The sequence below is a fragment of the Myotis myotis genome, unplaced genomic scaffold (genome assembly GCF_014108235.1).
Source record: "Myotis myotis isolate mMyoMyo1 unplaced genomic scaffold, mMyoMyo1.p scaffold_m19_p_5, whole genome shotgun sequence".
Classification (NCBI taxonomy): Eukaryota; Metazoa; Chordata; class Mammalia; order Chiroptera; family Vespertilionidae; genus Myotis; species Myotis myotis.
In genome coordinates, this window is record NW_023416357.1 from 82508539 (window position 1) to 82528495 (window position 19957).

The 19957-nt window shown below is 40.5% G+C and overlaps 1 protein-coding gene across 2 annotated transcripts in view; it reads right to left on the reverse strand.

Annotated features, from left to right (window-relative positions):
* LOC118656406 (NADPH--cytochrome P450 reductase) overlaps window positions 1–19957 on the reverse strand; it is a 63386-nt gene that overhangs the window by 41939 nt on the left and 1490 nt on the right. The window lies entirely within an intron of this gene.

Genomic DNA, 19957 nt, shown 5'->3' on the forward strand with positions numbered 1-19957 from the left:
GAGAGGGAGAGAAGGAAAGAGGGAGAGAGGAAAAGAGAGAGAGAGAGAGAGAGAGAGAGAGAGAAACATTGATCAGTTGCCTTCCCACCTGGGCCCCGACTGGGGACTGGACCTGCAACCTAGGTATGTGCCTGCCTGAGAATTGAACTCACAACCTTTCAGTGTACAGGGCCATGCTGTAACCAACTGACCCACAATGGCCAGGGCTGGTGAGTGATTTTTTATTGTATTCTCTCTTTTTATTTAAATCCTCTTTTTCAGGCCTCCTCTGCCACCACACTGGTGGGGAATGGAGAGCACCAACTCATTGCTGTCATTCATAGGCATAGCCCAACAGTTGCAATGCCACGGGGAAGCCTGGTGTGAGGGGGAAATAGAGATCTGAGGACAAAGAAAGTAAGATGGTCCAAAATAGTAAAAGAAGTTATACCAGCATCTGAGCTAGGTCATGAAAAATGAACCAAGTCCACCAACCAGATAAGGAAGCTAAGAGAAATCCTCGACAGAATTAGCATGTATCAAGGCCTAAACCATGAAAGAACAATAGCTACAGAATCTGGTGTAATTCAAGTGTGGTACAATGAGATGCATTTATATGTGTGGGTGCAAGTGTGGTAAGAGATGAGCCTTTTAAATGAGACTGAGACCAGGACCCAGGAGCCCTCTATGTGTCTAAAGCAGTGGTTCTCTACCTTGGCTGCACATTAGAATCACCTGGGAATCTTTTTAAAATCCTGATTTCTGGGCCTCATCCTCCAGAAATTCTGTTTCTTTGTTATGGGGTGGGGCCACAACATGAGTAACAAAGAAACAGAATTTCCGGAGGATGAGGCCCAGAAATCAGGATTGTAAAAAGATTCCCAGGTGATTCTAATGTGCAGCCAAGGTTGAGAACCACTGGTCTAAAGTCTTTGGGCCCTGGGTAGCCAGAGACGATAGGGCAAGGGTGTGACATGATTAGAAAGAACTATGCCATAGGATGGTAATGCTATACAATGATGCTTGCACCACGTCATGATATCAGTAAGAGCCTTGACCAAGGCAGTCTAGACCCGTGGTTGGCAAACTGCGGCTCGCGAGCCACACGCGGCTCTTTGGCCCCTTGAGTGTGGCTCTTCCTAAGCCTTAGGAGTAACTTTAGGAGTAACCTACCTATATAGTTTAAGTTTAAAAAATTTGGCTCTCAAAAGAAATTTCAATCGTTGTGCTGTTGGTATTTGGCTCTGTTGATTAATGAGTTTGCCGAACATTGGTCTAGACGACAACATGTTCAGGCCAATGCTCCACAGCAGATGCTTAAATGTCTCTAGCTAACAACCTTTCCCCTAAATAACAGTGTTTATGAGTGTGAGCTGGAGACACATGACTGGTATTGTGAAAGCTGGATCTGTGCAAGCATGACTTGGCGAGAACCAGACAGAAGTGCCAGCATCATTCAGCACAAATTGAGCTGACAATTTGTGGAACCGGAACTGCTAGCTGATCGTGGAGAGCCTTGCAGGCTTGTTTCAATCAGTCTTTCTGGAGCCTTGGCCACTTAGCCTGAACACCATGTGGGGTGAACCCGCAGATCCCTTAAGCCCTTGGCAACATACTCCAGAGCCTTTTGTGGGTATAACTTAGTAACATTATTAAAAGTTAGCACAGGGCAATTGATGGGTACAAGATACTACAGAGGAGTTCTGTGAGATAATAGAAAGTATATACTGGTCTCTGTCTCTGGTTCCTGGAACAGCACAATTGTAAGACTCCCAGCTGTTGTCACAGAAAATGAAGGGTTGTATTCTCTCTTTTTATTTAAATCCTCTTTTTTCAAGCCTCCTCTGCCACCACACTGGTGGGGAATGGAGAGCACCAACTCATTGCTGTCATTCATAGGCATAGCCCAACAGTTGCAATGCCATGGGAAGCCTGGTGTGGGGGGGAAGTAAAGAATGAGATGGGCCAATGCCCATATGACCTCCCAAAGTGAATGTGCACTAAGGGCTCACTAATAGAGGTACAGATGGACTCCACACTTAGCATCAAGGACAAACTGGAACACAACCAGGAAGAGTTCCCAGGATGGGGCAATCTCAAAACATGTCACCTGAGAAACAGTAAAGGAACTGGAAGGTTTACTATTCTAAGGAAAAGGAGAGTCAGAGGCAGCTGATACCTTCTCTGGGTAGTCAGAAAACAGAGAAAGGAGAGGCCCCAAAGTGCCGAAGTGGGGCCTGGTGATGGAGGGAAGAGTTGTATACACCCTGTAAGAAGAGCTTTCTGACAAAGGTGCCTGGAAAAGGAACAAACTGCTGTGAGGCATGGCCCCCTATCTTAGCAGATGTGCCAACACACAGCTGGGTGATCTGAGTTTAATGACAGGGAAAGTACCTGCCATCCTAGGGGCCTGGGACACAGACCTACCAAATTAATGTTCATTGAATGGAACTGGTTGATTGGTAACCATATTGAGGGAAACCACAAGGCTCTGACCTTTAACACTTAAATGCTGACTTCTGGATCTCTTTCATTGAACACTCTGAATGAATGCATTCTCATTCTCTCTCTCTCTCTCTCTCTCTCTCTCTCTCTCTCTCTCTCTCTCCCTCCCTCCCTCCCTCCCTCCCTCCCTCCCTCCCTCCCTCCCTCCCTCTCTCTTTACATTAAATAAGAGCTATGGAAAGCAAGGACACAATGACAGACATCCCACAGTGATATGTGATCCCATAGCATATCCTAAGGCCTCAGGAAAGAGGCTTAGGATAGATCTCTGAAAATGGCAGGAAGGGTGAAGTAATAACTCTTTCATTTAAAAAACTGGTCCCATATGTTTTCGCTCAGCAAAGGAAACCATCAACAAAATGAAAAGACAACCAACTGAATGGGAGAACATATTCCCCTGATAAGGGATTAATATCCAAAATTTATAAGGAACTTATAAAACTCAATGCAAAAAACACCCCCCAAACAATCCAATTAAAAAATGAGCAAAGGCCCTAACCAGTTTGGCCCAGTGGATAGAGCGTCGGCCTGCGGACTGAAGAGTCCTAGGTTCGATTCCAGTCAAGGGCATGTACCTTGGTTGCGGGCACATCCCCAGTAGGGGGTGTGCAGGAGGCAGCTGATCGATGTTTCTCTCTCATCGACGTTTCTAGCTCTCTATCCCTCTCCCTTCCTCTCTGTAAAAAATCAATAAAATATATTTAAAAAACAAAACAAAAAACAAACAAAACAAAACAAAACAAAAAACCTGGTCCCAATAACAGCCTGTGCTTCACACAGAGCTGTCTCAGCGTTATCAAGGAGCTTCTTACCGGGTAAATGGCCTGGCTCCCCCCAGCACACCATTATCATGTCCTAATTATGTCTTTAAAACCCAACTCCAGGCTCTGGCTGGGTAGCTCAGTTGGTTAAAGCCTGCTCACAGTACACCAAGGTTGCAGGTTTGATCCCTGGTCTGGGCACATATAAGAAACAACCAAAGAATGCATAAGTAAGTGGAACAACAAATCCATATATCTTTCTCTCTCTCCCTCTTCCATCCCTCCTCTCTTTCTCAAAATTAATAAATAAATAAAATAAAAAAGACACAACTCAGGCGGCACAGACAGAAATGCTGCTCCCTAGTGGTACCTTCACTGCTCCTTCTGGCTCCAAGAGGGAGGACTCGGTATCTGCAAACAGTGACAGAGAGAAAAGGAATGCAGGACTAGTGGGCCTCCCTGCTCAGGCACCTCAACAACCATCTGTGCCAGAATTTCCAGACCCTCCCTGCACATCCTCCAACAGCAGAGGCCTTACTACTTCCCAGCCTTGTCTCACCCTGCTCAAATGTTTGATTAAAAGCCAGGCCAGCCCTAGCCGGTTTGTCTCAGTGGATAGAGTGTCGGCCTGTGAACTGAAGGGTCCCAGATTCGATTCCAGCCAAGGGCACATGCCCAGGTTGCGGGCTCGGTCCCCAGTAAGGGGCGTGCAGGAGGCAGCTGATCAATGATTCTCTCTCATCATTGATGTTTCTGTCTCTCCCTCTCTCTTCCTTTCTGAAATCAATAAATTAAAAAAAAAAAGCCAGGCCAGAAGCTCATCACCCAACATAGCGCTTCTCTATATTATTTTCTTTCATTTTTTTCCATACATAAATATATTATACACACACATACACATACACTCATACATAAAACAAAGAAAATGTATTCTGTTTTATAAACTTTTTTTTCATGCTGCTAGGACACTTTATAAGGATATTTCCTTTGGCTTTCCAATAGTCTACTGATTTGATGTACCCTTATTTACTTAATTACTTCCCTATTCTTCATTCATTGAAATATTTTTGACTGCATAAATATATATATGGGCACGAGAGAGAAAAGCACAGCCCTGATGTGCAAAAGTTCACAATCTGGTCAAGGAAACACAGAAAACACTGCAGTCAAATGTGAGAAATGCAACAAATCACAGTGCTGTGAGGATAGGGAAGTGAGTAACCTGCCCCAGGAAAATGGGGGAATACTGCACAAATGGGCACTTCTTGGGTGTATATATGTTACTGTCTCAGCCACCTCACACTGAAATTACTATTATGGCCTAAAATGATGAGCTCAGCCCTTGTTTGGCTCAGTGGATGGAGCGTCAGCCTGCAGACTGAAGGGTCCCAGGTTTGATTCCGGCCAAGGGCACATGCCTGAGTTGCAGGCTTGATCCCCAGTGGGGGGCGTGCAGGAGGCAGCGATCAATGATTCTCTCTCATCATTGATGTTTCTATCTCTCTATCCCTCTCCCTTCCTCTCTGAAATCAATAAAAATATATTTAAAAATAAATTAATTAATTTAATTAAATTAAATGATGAGCTCAATGCTCAGATCAGTTTAAATGGTTTGTGTGATGTGGTAAGTTGTAGAGATTGAATTAAAATCGTGTCTACAAAAAATAATAAATAAATAAAACGTGTCTACTTCTGAAGTCCATTCTGATTTCCTCCCTAAATAATATTAACACAAGCATCTTTAAATAAAAAAGATTTTCTCTCTAAAAAAATTCCTTAAATCTCAACTAGATTTAAATTTATAGAACTCTTGATACATACATTGCCTTCAAATAGGATCAATCTCTAGCCAAGCTGATAAGAAAAAAAAAAGGGGGGAAAGACATAAATTACTAATATAGGGAATAAAAGAGGGGACATCATTAGATTCTAGAGACATTACTATGGTAATATGGGAAATTATGAACAACATTATGCTAACATTTGATAACTTAGATCAGGGGTTCTCAACCTTCTGGCCCTTTAAAACAGTTCCTCATGTTGTGACCCCCAACCATAAAATTATTTTCCTTGCTACTTCATAACTGTAATTTTTCTACTGTTATGAATCGTAATGTAAATATCTGATATGTAGGATGGTCTTAGGCGACCCCTGTGAAAGGGTCTTTAGACCGTCAAAGGGGTCACGACCCACAGGTTGAGAACCGCTGACTTAGATGAAATGGACAAATTTCTTTATAGACACACACTATCAGAGCTCACCCAAGAAAAATAGATAATCTGAAAAGTTTAAAATAATCCAAATTCCATTGTTAAAACCGTCACCAAAAATGAATACCAGGAGCAGATAGCATTGGTAAATTCTAGTAAACATTTAAGAAAGAAATAATATACCAACTATATACACCTGTCAGAAAATAGATTTCCCAACTCATTTTATGAGGCCTGTGTTACCCTGATACCAAAACCAGACAAAGATAGTACCAAAAAGAAAAACTACAAACCACATACCTTAAAACACAGATGCAAAAATCTAAAATATTAGCAAATTTAAAAAGATACTACAACTTATAAAAAAGATACTACATCATGATCAAAGGGAGTTTACTCCAGAAATAAAGGTTGGTTTGATATTCAAAAACAATGTAATTTACTCAAATAGGCTTAAAAAAAACAACAACCCATATGATCATCTAAATAATAGATGGAGAAATAGTATCTAACAAAATTCAACATCCATTCATGATGAAAACACTGGGTAAACTGGGAATAATAGAGAACTACTTCAACCTGATAGAATCATAGACATGTTATTACAATAATAGTACTCACTTAATTGGGTTATTGTGAGAGTTAAGTAAGCTTCATTTGTAAAGGTTTAGAGCAGTGCCTAGCACAGAGTATGTAATAAATATAGCTGTTACTATTAAAAGTTCTGAATAAGAAATAAACAACAAAAAATTAAGTAGCAGCAGCTATGCTATGAAAACAAATGACCTACTGCTACATGCAATAATACGATGAATCTCAACAGATGTAATATTGAATGAGAGAAGTCAAACATGAAAAAGTACCAACCATTTATGGTTTAACTTCACGAATAGACAAAAGTAATCTATGGTGATAGATACCAGAATAGTGGTTACCTTTGGAGCAAGGGTCATGAGTAGGAGACAAAAGGGAAGCTCTGGCATGCTAGACAATGTGTAGTATCTTGACCTGGTATTTCCAGGGAGCTGATCTATATAAAAATTCGTGAAGCTGTACATTGAAGGTCTGTGAAACTTACTATACACAAGTTACTGCAAAATAAGTAAGCTTCTAAAATACAATAGCATATATGCTATGGCCCCAATGATGTACATATTTATGTATGTGTATGCAAAAGATGATATATAAAAGGATCATCACAAAAATATTACCTCAGGGGTGAGAGTTTATTTTTCCCCACTTTATTTTTAATGTATTACTTACAGCTTTTTTAAAAATAATAAACGTGTTATTTACCTAATCAGAAAAATATTCTTAAAGCTATTTTCTTATGGAAAAAAACAAACACACATCCTGGCCCCCAGGTCCAGGGATTCTCTTCTTGGAATGTGCCTCTCACTGGGCCAGTGACAAGTTCACTGCAGCACTGCTATGTTTTCAATTCCAAATTACAGAATGCTATGCAGTAGTTAAAAATAATTAGATGAAATTAATGGCACGTTAGACTGCCAAAACACATTAAATAAAAAAGAAAGTTATATTCTCATTATGAAGCAATTAGTGAAATAAAAGGAAAATTACATATTTCTCCAGAAAATGATCCAAGAGGATAGGTACAATATAATGGTGATTTCCTGAATGTCTAGAACAGCGATGGCGAACCTTTTGAGCTCGGCGTGTCAGCATTTTGAAAAACCTTAACTTAACTCTGGTGCCGTGTCACATATAGAAATTTTTTGATATCTTCAACCATAGTAAAACAAAGATGCATATTTTTGATATTTATTTTATATATTTAAATGCCATTTAACAAAGAAAAATCAACCAAAAAAATGAGTTCGCGTGTCACCTCTGACACGCGTGTCATAGGTTCGCCATCACTGGTATAGAATATGATTGGGGTGCTGGGTATCTAAAGAGAGCTTTGCTTTGTCTGTCCTTTTATAATGAGACATCTGATATTCATGTGCTACTTTGGAAACTAAAAATAAATATATGGGAGCTGGACTGCATGCTGAAGAAGGAAGTTACAAATATGGAAAGAGAGAACGAGAAATGAACGCTATGGTGTTGGATTGAAATTGGAGGTATCCATGTGCACAATGTTTAAAAAAAAAATCAAGATAGATCTAGACATGCATATATGTTTGTGTGTATTCCTAGTTTTGTCTGCTGAGAGGGCCTAGAATTACTCAGGAACAAGGAGCCATCTAGCACCCAGATCTTGGTTCCTAAACCATTGTCCATAAAGGAACCAGGGCTCCTTGGAAAAATGGCTGATTCCAGAACTAGGGAAGGAAAAGCAGTGAATGAACCTGAAGCATTTTGCTGTGCTAACAAATAGGGAAGGGCTTGAGTGATGACAGGACATGTCCAAAGGACATAGAAATCTACAAGGATGGGGGGTTGACTCGCTGGCCAAATCTGGGACAATTTGAACATAAAGAACATAGTGACAGATTATAACCCATAGGATAAAAAAAATAACCTATGAGACAATACTGACATAAATATATAGATGAATAAATACATGGGCAAAAAGAGGAAGTTCTTCATTACAGAAGAATGCCAGCTAATAAATATAGAAGAAATGAAAGACCGAAAACCACTCATCAGCAACCACCATAGTTATAACTATCTCAGACAAGAATTATGAATGCTAAAACTTGTGGGTAAAAGTTTGATGAGAAACTTATTGATTACATAGGGGAAAATAGAATTTCATAATGGAGAACCTGGCTGACACCACCATAACCAAGTGATCAAAGTTAACAGCTCCAATATTGGGGAAAAGTGACATCACCTGCCACCTGATATGATGTTCCTGTGTTCCTAAGTACACAGTACACATTTCTGTGATATCCCGCCAAAAATACATAACCTTAATCTTATCATGAAGAAACATCAGACAAATCCAAACTGAGGAATATTCTACAAAGAAATGGCATGACTTTTTGAAAAATGTCAAGGTCATAAAAGACAGAAAAAGACTGAGGAATCAGTCTACATCAAAGAAAACTAAAAAGTGATTACAGTTAAATGCAATCTTGGCCCAGGGGAAAAATTGTTTTTCTTTTGTATAAGACATTAGTGGCAAAATTTGAAAAACTCTATGATTAGACAATATAGTATTTTCAATGTTCATTTCCTGATATTGGTTATTGTATTATGATTATGTAAGAAAATGTCCTTGGTTTTTAGAAAATAAATACTGAAGTACTTAAGAATAAATGAGCACCATATCTCAAGTAGGGCAAGAAAAAAATGTTTAAAAATATATATAGATAAATGATAAAGCAAACACAGAATAATGTTAATACTTTGTAATTTTAATTGAAAAGTATTCAAGAATTCTTTGGATTATTTTGGCAACTTCTCTGTAAATGTGAAACAATTTCAGAATAAAGAGCCAAGAATAATATATGCCTACTGAAGAGATATGCTACATTAAAAAACAAAGTTAAAGAAAATGCAATCCAAACACCTACTATTTGTTTATGTTCTACCTGTTTTTTTACATGTATACTAAAAAATATATTTATTTTTAACATTATTGAATGCATACTACATATAATTTTTAAAATTTATTTTCAATTGTCCAGATATTTAAAATTGAATTTATTGGGGTAACATTGGTTAATAAAATTATGTAGGTTTTGCCCTGTGGTGTGACTCAGCTGGAGCATTATTCCATACACCAAAAGGTCACAGGTTCAATTCCCAGTTAGGGCACATACCAAGGTTGCAGGTTCAATCCCTGGTCAGGGTACATACCGGAAGCAACCAATCCATGTTTCTCTCCCACACTGATATTTCTCTCTCCCTCTCCCTTCCTCTCTCTCTAAAACCAATAAAAACTTATCCTTGGGTGAGGATTAAAATAATTATATAGGGCTCAGGTGTATAATTCTATAATACATCATCTCTGTACACTGTATTGTGTGTTCACCACCCCAAGTATACTACATATAATTTTGTTTTGCTTTTTTCATTTATTAAATTGTAAACATTGTAAATTCTCAAATGTTATTCCAGTGTATAAATATAATCATTTTTTCCAATGTTACAAATAATGCCGTGATAAACATGATGAATATTTTTTCAAGATAAATCTTCATGCACCTCTGATTACTTCCTTAAAAATAGTTTCTGAGCTTTTCTTAGAAATATTTCTGAATCAACAGGAATAAGTATTTTTAAAGCTCTTGATCTGCTGTCAAATTATTTTCCAAAAAGCAACTCATTTTCAACATTTCTGTGCAGCTCTCCCTCTATGAGACCCATTGCTAACCAGGAGAGAAGGGAGCAACTCTAAAAGGCACTGTGCTCACAAAAGCCTCTGAGGCAATCAATCCCAGTCATGTGTCACATGAATGTTTGTTTCTCTCCTTCTTTCCTCTGTTTCTCCCTTCCTCCCTCCTTTCCAGTCTCTCTGAAAAGCAATGGAAAAAATATCATTGGGTGAGGATTAACAAACACACACACAAAAAGCTTAGAACTCAGAACTCTTGCTAAACTCCAGTGCCCCTGTCCCCATTTTTTTTTTTTAACCATCATTAGACAACATCAGCTCAATCTCTGCAATCTTCCACTGGCCAGAACGGAAAAACTATGGCACTTAATCCAACTTCACCTGTTTACTGTGGTGTAAACAGTAGCCTGTACTTGTTTCAAACCATTTAAACAGGGTTATTAAAAACTCACAACAACATAAACAAGTCAGTAATAATCAGATGCCATGGTGAGAAAGGACTGTCCTGTAGTGTCTATAAAAGCATCCACAATGAATACACCCCATCTACAAGACTGTGTATCAGCATAAACCATTAGCTAATGACAGTTTCATATTGCCCTGACCATGTTCTCTTAGTGAATAGGAAGATAAACTCCTCTGAGGCTGGCCTGACATTATACCATGCTGCCACCTGGGACAGGTACACTAGGTCACTCAAGGTGCTCCTGACACTGACAGTGTAATGCTCCCTCTGACAGACACTATGAGGAGAGCTGTGTACCTGGCTGCAGCGGGCTGTAGGGACACAGCTGGGTTATAAGAACCATGGCGCCACTGCATCTGCTGTGGCTTCCTGTTAGAAAAGACGCCTGCCACATCAAATAGCACACCTGTGTGAGGGGAAATGAGGTCACAAGACTAGGAAAAGGTGTCCTCTAAGCATCAACCCATACCCAAGTGCCTTAATACATACTTATGCAATGTCCACCTTATGCAGGCAAGGTGAATGCTCTGCACTTGGCCTCCATAACGGGTCTAGGTAGTTCAAGCAGCTTTTTCCTTGTGACTTCACCACCTCAGCATATAACTCCTAGGTTTTCTGTGATGGGGAGAAGGCTAAAGGAGGAATCAGCCCCAGGTCTTAAATGCTTCAGGCCAGAAGTGACACATATTACTCCCTCTCAGAGGCCGTTAGCCAAAGCTAACTTCAAGAGGGATAAGAAATGTGGGGGAGCACAGAAATATGCAGTGAGCAGTAAGTGTGTCTGCCACAGGTGTGTAGAGCTTGTTCAACGTGATGGGGAGCCAGCAGCAGAACTACTAGGAGTCTAGCTGCTCAAGGATTCATGACCTATATATAAACTGGCCTTTTTATAATAGAGATATAATTCACTTACCATAAAAATCACCATTCTAAAGTGTATAATTTAATGGTATATTCACCCATTGTACAACCATCACTGCTAATCCCAGAATAGTTCATCAACCCCAAAAGAAATCTCATACCCATTCCTGGCTTTTCTTCCCCTTTTTGCTCTGGAAATCACTATCCTTAACCCTAGGTCCCATTCTCCCCACCCCCATCATTTTCTATTTGTCTCATCTATTTTTTTCCTAAATAAATACTAATTGTAATAATAATTAATATAATTAAGCACTTACACTATTACATTCTACTATTTAATTTCATCCTTACAAGGCCCTCTGACGTATAGGAGCCATAATTATCTCAGAGATTAAAGTCTGTGTCCAAAGTCAGGGAATTGATATGTGATAGAAGCAGGATTCAAACCAGGCTAACTGGCAATAGAACCACTCTGTCATCCACTTGCATGCCCTTCGAAACCTTTTTAGAACAAGGCAAAGTTACAGATAGAAGTTGCTTCCTTAATGACCTGGGATTCATTTGCAGTTTGCATCCTGGTTGTACCATCAGGTGACAGTATTACTCAAAATTAAATAAACCCTAGAGGCATGGTAGAAGCTGGTGTGTGGCTGGAGCTATCCTGTATTTCTTTTTCTTTTTTTTTTAATTCCAGGAAGTTTTTATTTTTATTTTATTTTTTGTTAATCCTCACCCGAGGATATTTTTCCATTGATTTTTAGGGAGAGTGGAAGAGAGAGAGAAAGATAGAGAGAAACACTGATGTGAGAGAGGCACATGGATTGGTTGCCTCCTGCACAGGCCAGGGAGAAGCCTGCAACCGAAGTGGGGTGCCCTTGACTGGAATCAAACCCAGGACCCTTCGGGCCACAGTCCGACGCTCTATCCGCTGAGCCAAACCGGCTAGGGCGGAGCTATCCTGTATTTCTGTTCCTCTAGTGATCAAGAAGCCTGGCATAACATGGTGCTCAATACATATATTTGCCCAATGACCGAATCAATAAAATCTCCCAAACCAGAGTTAACACTCCACACACAATTACACAGCATGCTGGCTCTTTAGCCATGAGCATCTGAACAGAACCGGTGCTTCCTTCTGAGAACTCTTGGCTCTGCTTAAAGTCACCCAGTAAGAGGCAAAAAGCCAAGCCAGGCTTTTCAATTTTCATAGCAAAATGGCAGGACACTACTCATAAGATGTGCTTAAAAACCTCAGGACCTCCACTGTGGACTGTCTGTCTTCTGCCTCTGGCAAAGGGTATCTCTGTACTCTTTCCCGGATTCTCCCGCTTTACCCCTGATGATAAAATACATCTCTCTGAGTCTATTCTCTTGCTCCCATCCCCTATATCTGCCCTTACTATTATGGGAGAGCCTAAAGTTCTCTGCCCTTACCCAAGATGGGTCCCAGAAAGGGCTGCCTACCTGTGGGTCATGCTCTTCTGTTCTTTAGAATATTCCCTCCACCCCTGCACTTAAGCCATCCTCATCCTGTTGATCTTGTCCACACGTATGCAGTTCCAGCGTCTCAAAGAGGGCTGACTACACATGAAGTGCTCTACAAACGCCTGCTCAATCACAATAGCTTCCCTTGACTGTTTTTTGGTACAACTACCTGCCTCCCAGGGTCCTTCTCTCAATTACTAGTTCTTTCCATGGTTTTGCTGAGAAGAGTGTGGGCCTTGAAATTCAACAAACTTAAAAGCCAGGTGAGCCATGAAAGAACACGGGCTTTACAGGTAAACAGACCTTGCTTCAAACCCCAAATATCCATCTAAAACCATGAGGGCTCTTTATACTTATGACATTACTTATCACACAACCTCAATCCCCTCGATGACCACCCTCAGTTATGATCATCACATTGGACATAAAACATCCAACACAGGACCTGACTTACAACATACATTCAAAGGTCAAACTAGATCTCTTTTATTCATTTCATTAGAATTTTTAAAATAAACAAATTTATTCATGTTTTTGGCATCCAGGTAGCTGACCTAGAAATATCTAAATAGAAGTAGACTACTGTGGGGTGGAGACTCAAGTTCTTTCTCTTCTTAATGATTAATTATTGAATTAAATTTTTAATAAACTATCAATTGCTGGAAGAACTTAAAACACTTATAATTTTACACCTGCATAGAAAACTAAAATCCTATAAAAAATTCAGGTGGCACCTTAGAATAATCTTGAAAAATACAGATAAGACTCAATATTAACAGTCAATATGCAGAAGAAAGCTTAGCAGTATACTTGGGAGAGAGAAACCATTGATCCATTTATTCCTTCATTCACCCAGTTAGTATTTAATGAATGACTACCTTTACACCTGGCACTGCTGCATGCACTGGCTTATACTCATGGAAATGATGGGAAGTTCCCTGTCCTCACTGAATTCACATTCTACTCCAAGCATATTGCATTAGGCAGAGGGAGATTCAGACTCGTTTTATTATAAGCTACGTCCATATCCTTTATGGAAGTAGGTGGAAAGGGAAGAAAAACACAAAACAATAAGACAGTGAGGGCAACTGTAAATTCTAGAGCAAAGGAGGGGTGATAAAAGCAGGGCTGTGAGCCCTGGCTGGTGATACTAAGTGGTTAGAGCATCAGCCTGCACACCAAAGGGTCACAGGTTCAATTCCTGGTCAAGGGCACATACCTGATCTGGGCGCATGCAAGAGGCAACCAAGTGATGTGTCTCTTTCTCTCATCAATGTTTCTCCCTCTCTCCTATCCTCCCTCCCTCCCTTCCGGTCTCTCTGAAAAAAAAAAAAAAAGAAAAATCAATGGAAAAAAATATCCTTGGGTGAGGATTAAAAACAAAAAATAGGGCTGTGAGATCAATCTAGCAATGGTACCATGGGCAGGTCTTGAGATGGGGGAAGGAGCGGGGAGGAGGAATTATGGACTCAGAAGGCCATTTATGTGTCTAGCACAGCCGTGGGCAAACCCGGATCCGGCCTGTTTGAAATGAATAAAACTAAAAAAAAAAAGACCGCACCCTTTTACGTAATGATGTTTACTTTGAATTTATATTAGTTCACACAAACACTCCATCCATGCTTTTGTTCCGGCCCTCCGGTCCAGTTTAAGAAGCCATTGTGGCCCTCAAGTCAAAAAGTTTGCCCACTCCTGGTCTAGCACAACCAGGAAATGACAAGGGGCTACAATAAGGGTATGGCAGTGAAAAGAGATTCAAGGACAAAAACACTGAAGGACAGCAAGGTGTTGGAAATCCAAAACGAAGACAGAAAAAAGGGACAGATGTCATTTGTCCTTAGAGCTTTAGAGACCTGGAAGATGGTGAGGTCACTAACTGGGATGGGATCTTGCCAGTGGGGTTTCCAGGTAGGCCATGGGCCATGGGCTTTTTCATTTCTGTTGTCATGCTAAATGACCTTTCAGAGTTTGCAAGTTACATTATGTAAAGAACTTCACCCAACAGGTCCACAGAACACTGCAAAGGTTCTAAAACCAACAAATGCTCTTCCTTACAAGACCACAAATCCCTGACTCCATGCCTGGAATGTGTCCCCACCTAACCCCCACCCCTGAGCACAATTGACTAATACATTCTCCTGTATATTCAAGAACCACCATCTCTCTTTGCAGTGTGAAAAACCGACTCTAAATGACCTAAGATACAGAATGAGCAAATCTGGGTTTAGAGAAGGTGAGCACGAGTTCATGTGTTCCTAACCGGTCCTCAAAAAACCTTTGTACAGATCCAGCCTATTCAGCGCAATGATGATGTGTGCTTGTGAGGATCGAAGTACTGCCAGATCATGGTGCTCTTACATAAGCACCAAAGGAAGAGGGAACGTGGAAGGCTGAGCTTGGCAACCCGGGCGGGGTGGGCAGGACCACAGGAAAAGGCACTAAAGATAAAGCTACAGGGAGATTAAAAAATGACTAAACATAATTCATAAATGTCACAGAAGTAAATTATATAAGTCCCACATCAGAGGGCACACTCCACAAAACCCATTTCCCCCTGTTATTACAACCAGGTAGACAAAAGCCAACTACTTCCATTCTATTTTCCTACCACAGGATGTCTCCTAAAGAATCCAATTCTCTGAGAAACAGTCCACAGCTGATGGCACCACAGTTTGACCCAACATTATATTCTAGTCTTGAAACTGATTCATTTCTGGGAGCATCTGTACATTCTCTCAGCTGTGCACAGACACTGTGCAAAGGATATTAGAATGCCTCACCCTCCAGCACCACAATTACAGGATAATCCTTATATTTCTCCCCAATATAGTCATCTTTACAAGTAAAATAAATAAGTCCCTACATCAGCAGTTTTATCCATAAGCCACTCAGCAGGTCCCCCAGGTGTTTTGTTCATTAACCAAGCATTGACCAAGTTGCCACACCAACCAGCATCAGGCATAACAGAGGCTGATGAACCTGGCTCCAATGGACCCAACCACCAGGAGCCACTAACCTTCAAAGAGCCATAGTTTGCCCTGGCTGGTGTGGCTCAGTTGGTTGAGCATCATCCCATGCACCAAAACGTCGCCAGTTCAATTCCTGATCAGTGCACATGCCCGGGTTGCTGGCTTGATCCCTGGTAGGGGGCGTGCAGGAGGCAGCCCAAGGATGGGTCTCACATCAATGTTTCTCTCTCCCCACCACCTTCCTCTCTCTCTAAAATCAATAAAAACATATTTTTAAAAATTTAAAGACCCATGGTTTGCCCATGGGACTCCTCTGCCACCTTCACACACACACACACACACACACACACACACACACACACACACACACACCAACAGGTATACAATTAATGTAACCACCTCATGTGGGGAAGGGGTGGAGAAGAAAAAAAACCTTTTAGGATGTAGAGCTCTAAAATGGTATGATACAGATTCAGGCAGAGTTAGATTCCCAAATGATGAAGTCACTCAGAGAGAAAGATATTGGGCAAGAAGAAAGTCTGAATATCCAATACAGGAAAACACTTTTGTGCAAGTCACATCACTGGCGTTCTTAAAGGCCTTCCCATCCCAGCCACCTTCCCTGTTCACAGCCACCTTCAGGTAAGCCCTAAACCCTCCAACCCTCATGCAAACTACACCTTACACACCCCAGAGGGGTTGTGCCTTGGTGGGTTCCCTACCTACCTTCCAAGACCCAACTCAAATGTCACCTCTTCTATGGGGCCTTGCCAAGACTCCCCCCACATAAGGACAGCTCATCCTGACTGCTCCCCAGCACACACCAGGCTCAGCACCAAGGATAAGCACCTCATATGCATTATCTCGAGAATGAACTCAACACTCTGCCATAATTGTTTACTTCATGTTTGTTCCCCTTCCCGGCAGAGTTCGCAAGTGCCTGAACCAGGCCCTCAACATAGAAGCTCAGACCCGGAAAGCCAAATGTGTGTTTTGTAAGTGTCATTCCACAGGACAGAAACACTGCCAAGGGAGCATTACTGCAGAAATATGTATAAACATCTCTTGAGCTGTTCCAGGGAAGAAGGGGAAATAGTCCTTCATTCCCCCACTTGATGGATGAAGAAAGTAAGGCCTGGTATGGGCCACTCCCTGTATAAACTGCTAAGCTGACTCTGACCCAGGAGCTTCTCCCTACCTGCCCAATGAGCCTCAGTTTCTGTCAAATGCCAGATAACAGAACTGTACAGAAAAATGAATTTTGTTCTGTAGCCTATATAATAAGAATAATAAAGAACTGCCATCATCTATCTCTCTATCAGATATTCATTTAAGTTTCTTACACTATAATTAAATGTACAGTGAAACATACAAGAAATACATGCTTATTGTGCTTTGCGGTATTGCAAGTGAGGATGAATAATCATGTTATTAAGTACTTATATGTATTAGGAGATTCTCCTTCCATCAAAGCAAACAAACAAAAAACCAATCCTCTTCAGTCAGAAAATGAGATACAGCACAAAAAGAGGAGTGAGGACCCTGGAAAAAGATGGCCCTGGATGAGGCCTCAGCTTTACCCTCGCAGCCTTGAGCAAACGATTTCATTGCTGAGATCCCTCCCCAGCTATGAAGTGGGCAAGGAAACACCAGCTTTTGGAGTCATCAGAAGAACTTAAAATACATACGTGTGTGTTTGTTTGTGTACACACAGGTGGACATACATAATATAAATTTAGTACAGAGTCTGGCATAAATTTTTCTGAAATAAGAGCTTCTCTTTTATTTGCAAGTGGCCTTAGAATTATGAATTTTAAAATGACGAGTCTCTGTTGGTGGGAACATACAAGGTATAATATTTGGAGGGGAATTTGACAATATCTATTGACATTTAAAGTCACACCATTCTACAAACTCTCTTCTCTCTCTCTTTCTGTCTCTTTTGCACTATTTTTCTCCATAGGGGAAAAAATAAGTCTCAGTGTAAGGCTATGAAGGACATTCACTGCCTATATTGCATATTTTTATGACCGTCTTTTTTATAATGAGCACTTAAAACTTTTTTGTAAACAGAAAAAATACATTTTTATAAAAAGTAATTTCTTCATTTCATTTCTTCTGATTTTGTTTTTTTAAATATACTTTTATTGTTGTTATTATTAAAATATATTTTCATTGATTTCAGAGAGGAAGGGAGAGGGAAAAAGACAGAAACATCAATGATGAGAGAGAATCATTGATCAGCTGCCTCCTGCACTCCCCACACTGGAGATCAAGCCCACAACCTGGGCATGTGCCCTGACAGAGAATCGAACTGTGACCTCCTGGTTCATAGGTCGACGCTCAACCACTGAGCCATGCCAGCTGGTCTGATTTTAATTTTTAAATGAATCTCACATATAATAAAAAGTTAAATCCCAAATTATTTATCACCATTTGAAAAAGCATGTGTGTTAATTGTCTCCCCCCACTCCCCCTCCCCCCCCCCCACCACCACACACACTAGACAATCAGCTCCATGGGGGACTTATCTGTTTTGGTCACTGCTATACCCTTGACATTTCAAAAATTGTCTGGTACATAGTCAATAATTGTTAACTGAACACACTTAAAAGCTCACATTGTTCCAGCTCTTCCACTTCTAAGAATTCATTATACAAAAATATTTGCCCAATTGCACAAGATAAAGAACAAGACACTCATCCAGAATTCATAATAGCAAAAAGCTACAAACCACATAAATTTTTTTTCAATAACACTGCTTACTAGAATATTCTGTCATTTTTAAAAGCATGAGGCTTTACCCTGGTAGGTGTGGCTCAGTGGTTGAGCATCGACCTATGAACCAGGAGGTCATGCCCCCAGTAAGGGGCATGCAGGAGGCAACCAACTGATGACTCTCTCTCATCACTGATGTTTCTATCTCTCTCCCTTCCCCCCACCCCCAAAATCAATAAAGATAAAAAAAGAATGAAAGAATGAGGCTTTTAAAAAGAATGAGTTGGTTCTCTACATAGTGATATAGAAAGACATGTTAAGTAATAAAAAGCAAGCCTCAGAACAGTATGACTAGTTACATCTAAGTTTTTGTTTAAAATTAAAATAGTAAAAAGGTTCTGTTGTTTTAAGTTAAAAATAGATAATAAATGTTTTTTATATGCGAAGAAAACTATCTGGAGAATATATACTACACCACTAGCAGTGATTTTTTTTTTTTTTTTGTCTCAGTGAAAGGCTATGAGGGATGTTCACTATAGTGCATATTTCTTAATAGTTTTTAAAATAATGAGGGCTTAATATTTTTGTAAACAGAAAACTAGTTATATGGAAAGTCATTTCTCCATTTTACTGTTTTCTGATTGTAACTTTCAAATGTATCAGACATACAAATTAAATCCCAAAGCACTAAACTGAGGTCCATGGGTTTTCCAAAAGAAACAGTGCTAGTGCCACAGCTGGAACTCAGGTTCCCTGACTCCCAATCCAGTGCTCTGCTCCTTCCTACATCACAGGAAGCAGAGATATTGCAGGAACAGCTGGGCTCTCTGGAACCATTAAAGGTCTTACAACTATACAGAAGCTTCCATCAGGGAAAAAATAAGAAGTTGCTTAAGAGCTTCATTCTTATTAACTTAAAATGTTCCATGCGTTTAGCAAGTAAATGTTCAGGATTGGCCAAGAAGTTCTGATTTCAAAGTCCATTTCCCAAGTACACTTGGACTTACTCAGGCTCTGATTTTCAAAGAGGATCAAGCCAGCCATTGGCAGGTCCTAAAACTTCAGGTTCCTCAGGCAACTGACATCTGTGGCTGATTATAAACTCACTAAAGGCCCAGTGCATGAAATTTGTGCACTGGGGGTGGGTCCCTCAACCCGGCCTGCACCCTCTCACAGTCTGGGAACCCTTGAGGGATGTCCGACTGACGGCTTAATGAACAGCACACCCTCTGTGGGAGCGCACTGACCACCAGGGGTCAGCTACTGTGCTGAGCGTCTGCCCCCTGCTGGTCAGTGCGCATCACAGCGACCAGTCGTTCTGCCATTCGATTTGCATATTAGCCTTTTATTATATAGGATTACATAGGATACCACCCAGGGATATTTACCTTCCTGATTCCTGTTGGCTGCAGTCAATGCTGCTATTTCCAAGTGCTGAAGTATAACTCTGGGGTTCCTTTTATCTAAAACCTACCTGCCCTTTTTTTAAAGTGCAAGACATGAAGAATTTTACAGTTAAGGCCACTCTGAAGTTTTCAACACCACAACACAACTGGAAGCTAATATTCCATTCTCTGAAATGCAGATGTTTTTTGGACTCTTGAGATAATGATTAAGCTATGCGCCCAATGAAACAGCTTTCTACATCAGGAGTATGAGAAGCATGAGAAGCTCAAGAACTGACCACTCTCTCAAAAGGAAAATAAGAACTCCTCTTAGAGGGACACAAAGACAAGAGGGTGATCCCTTC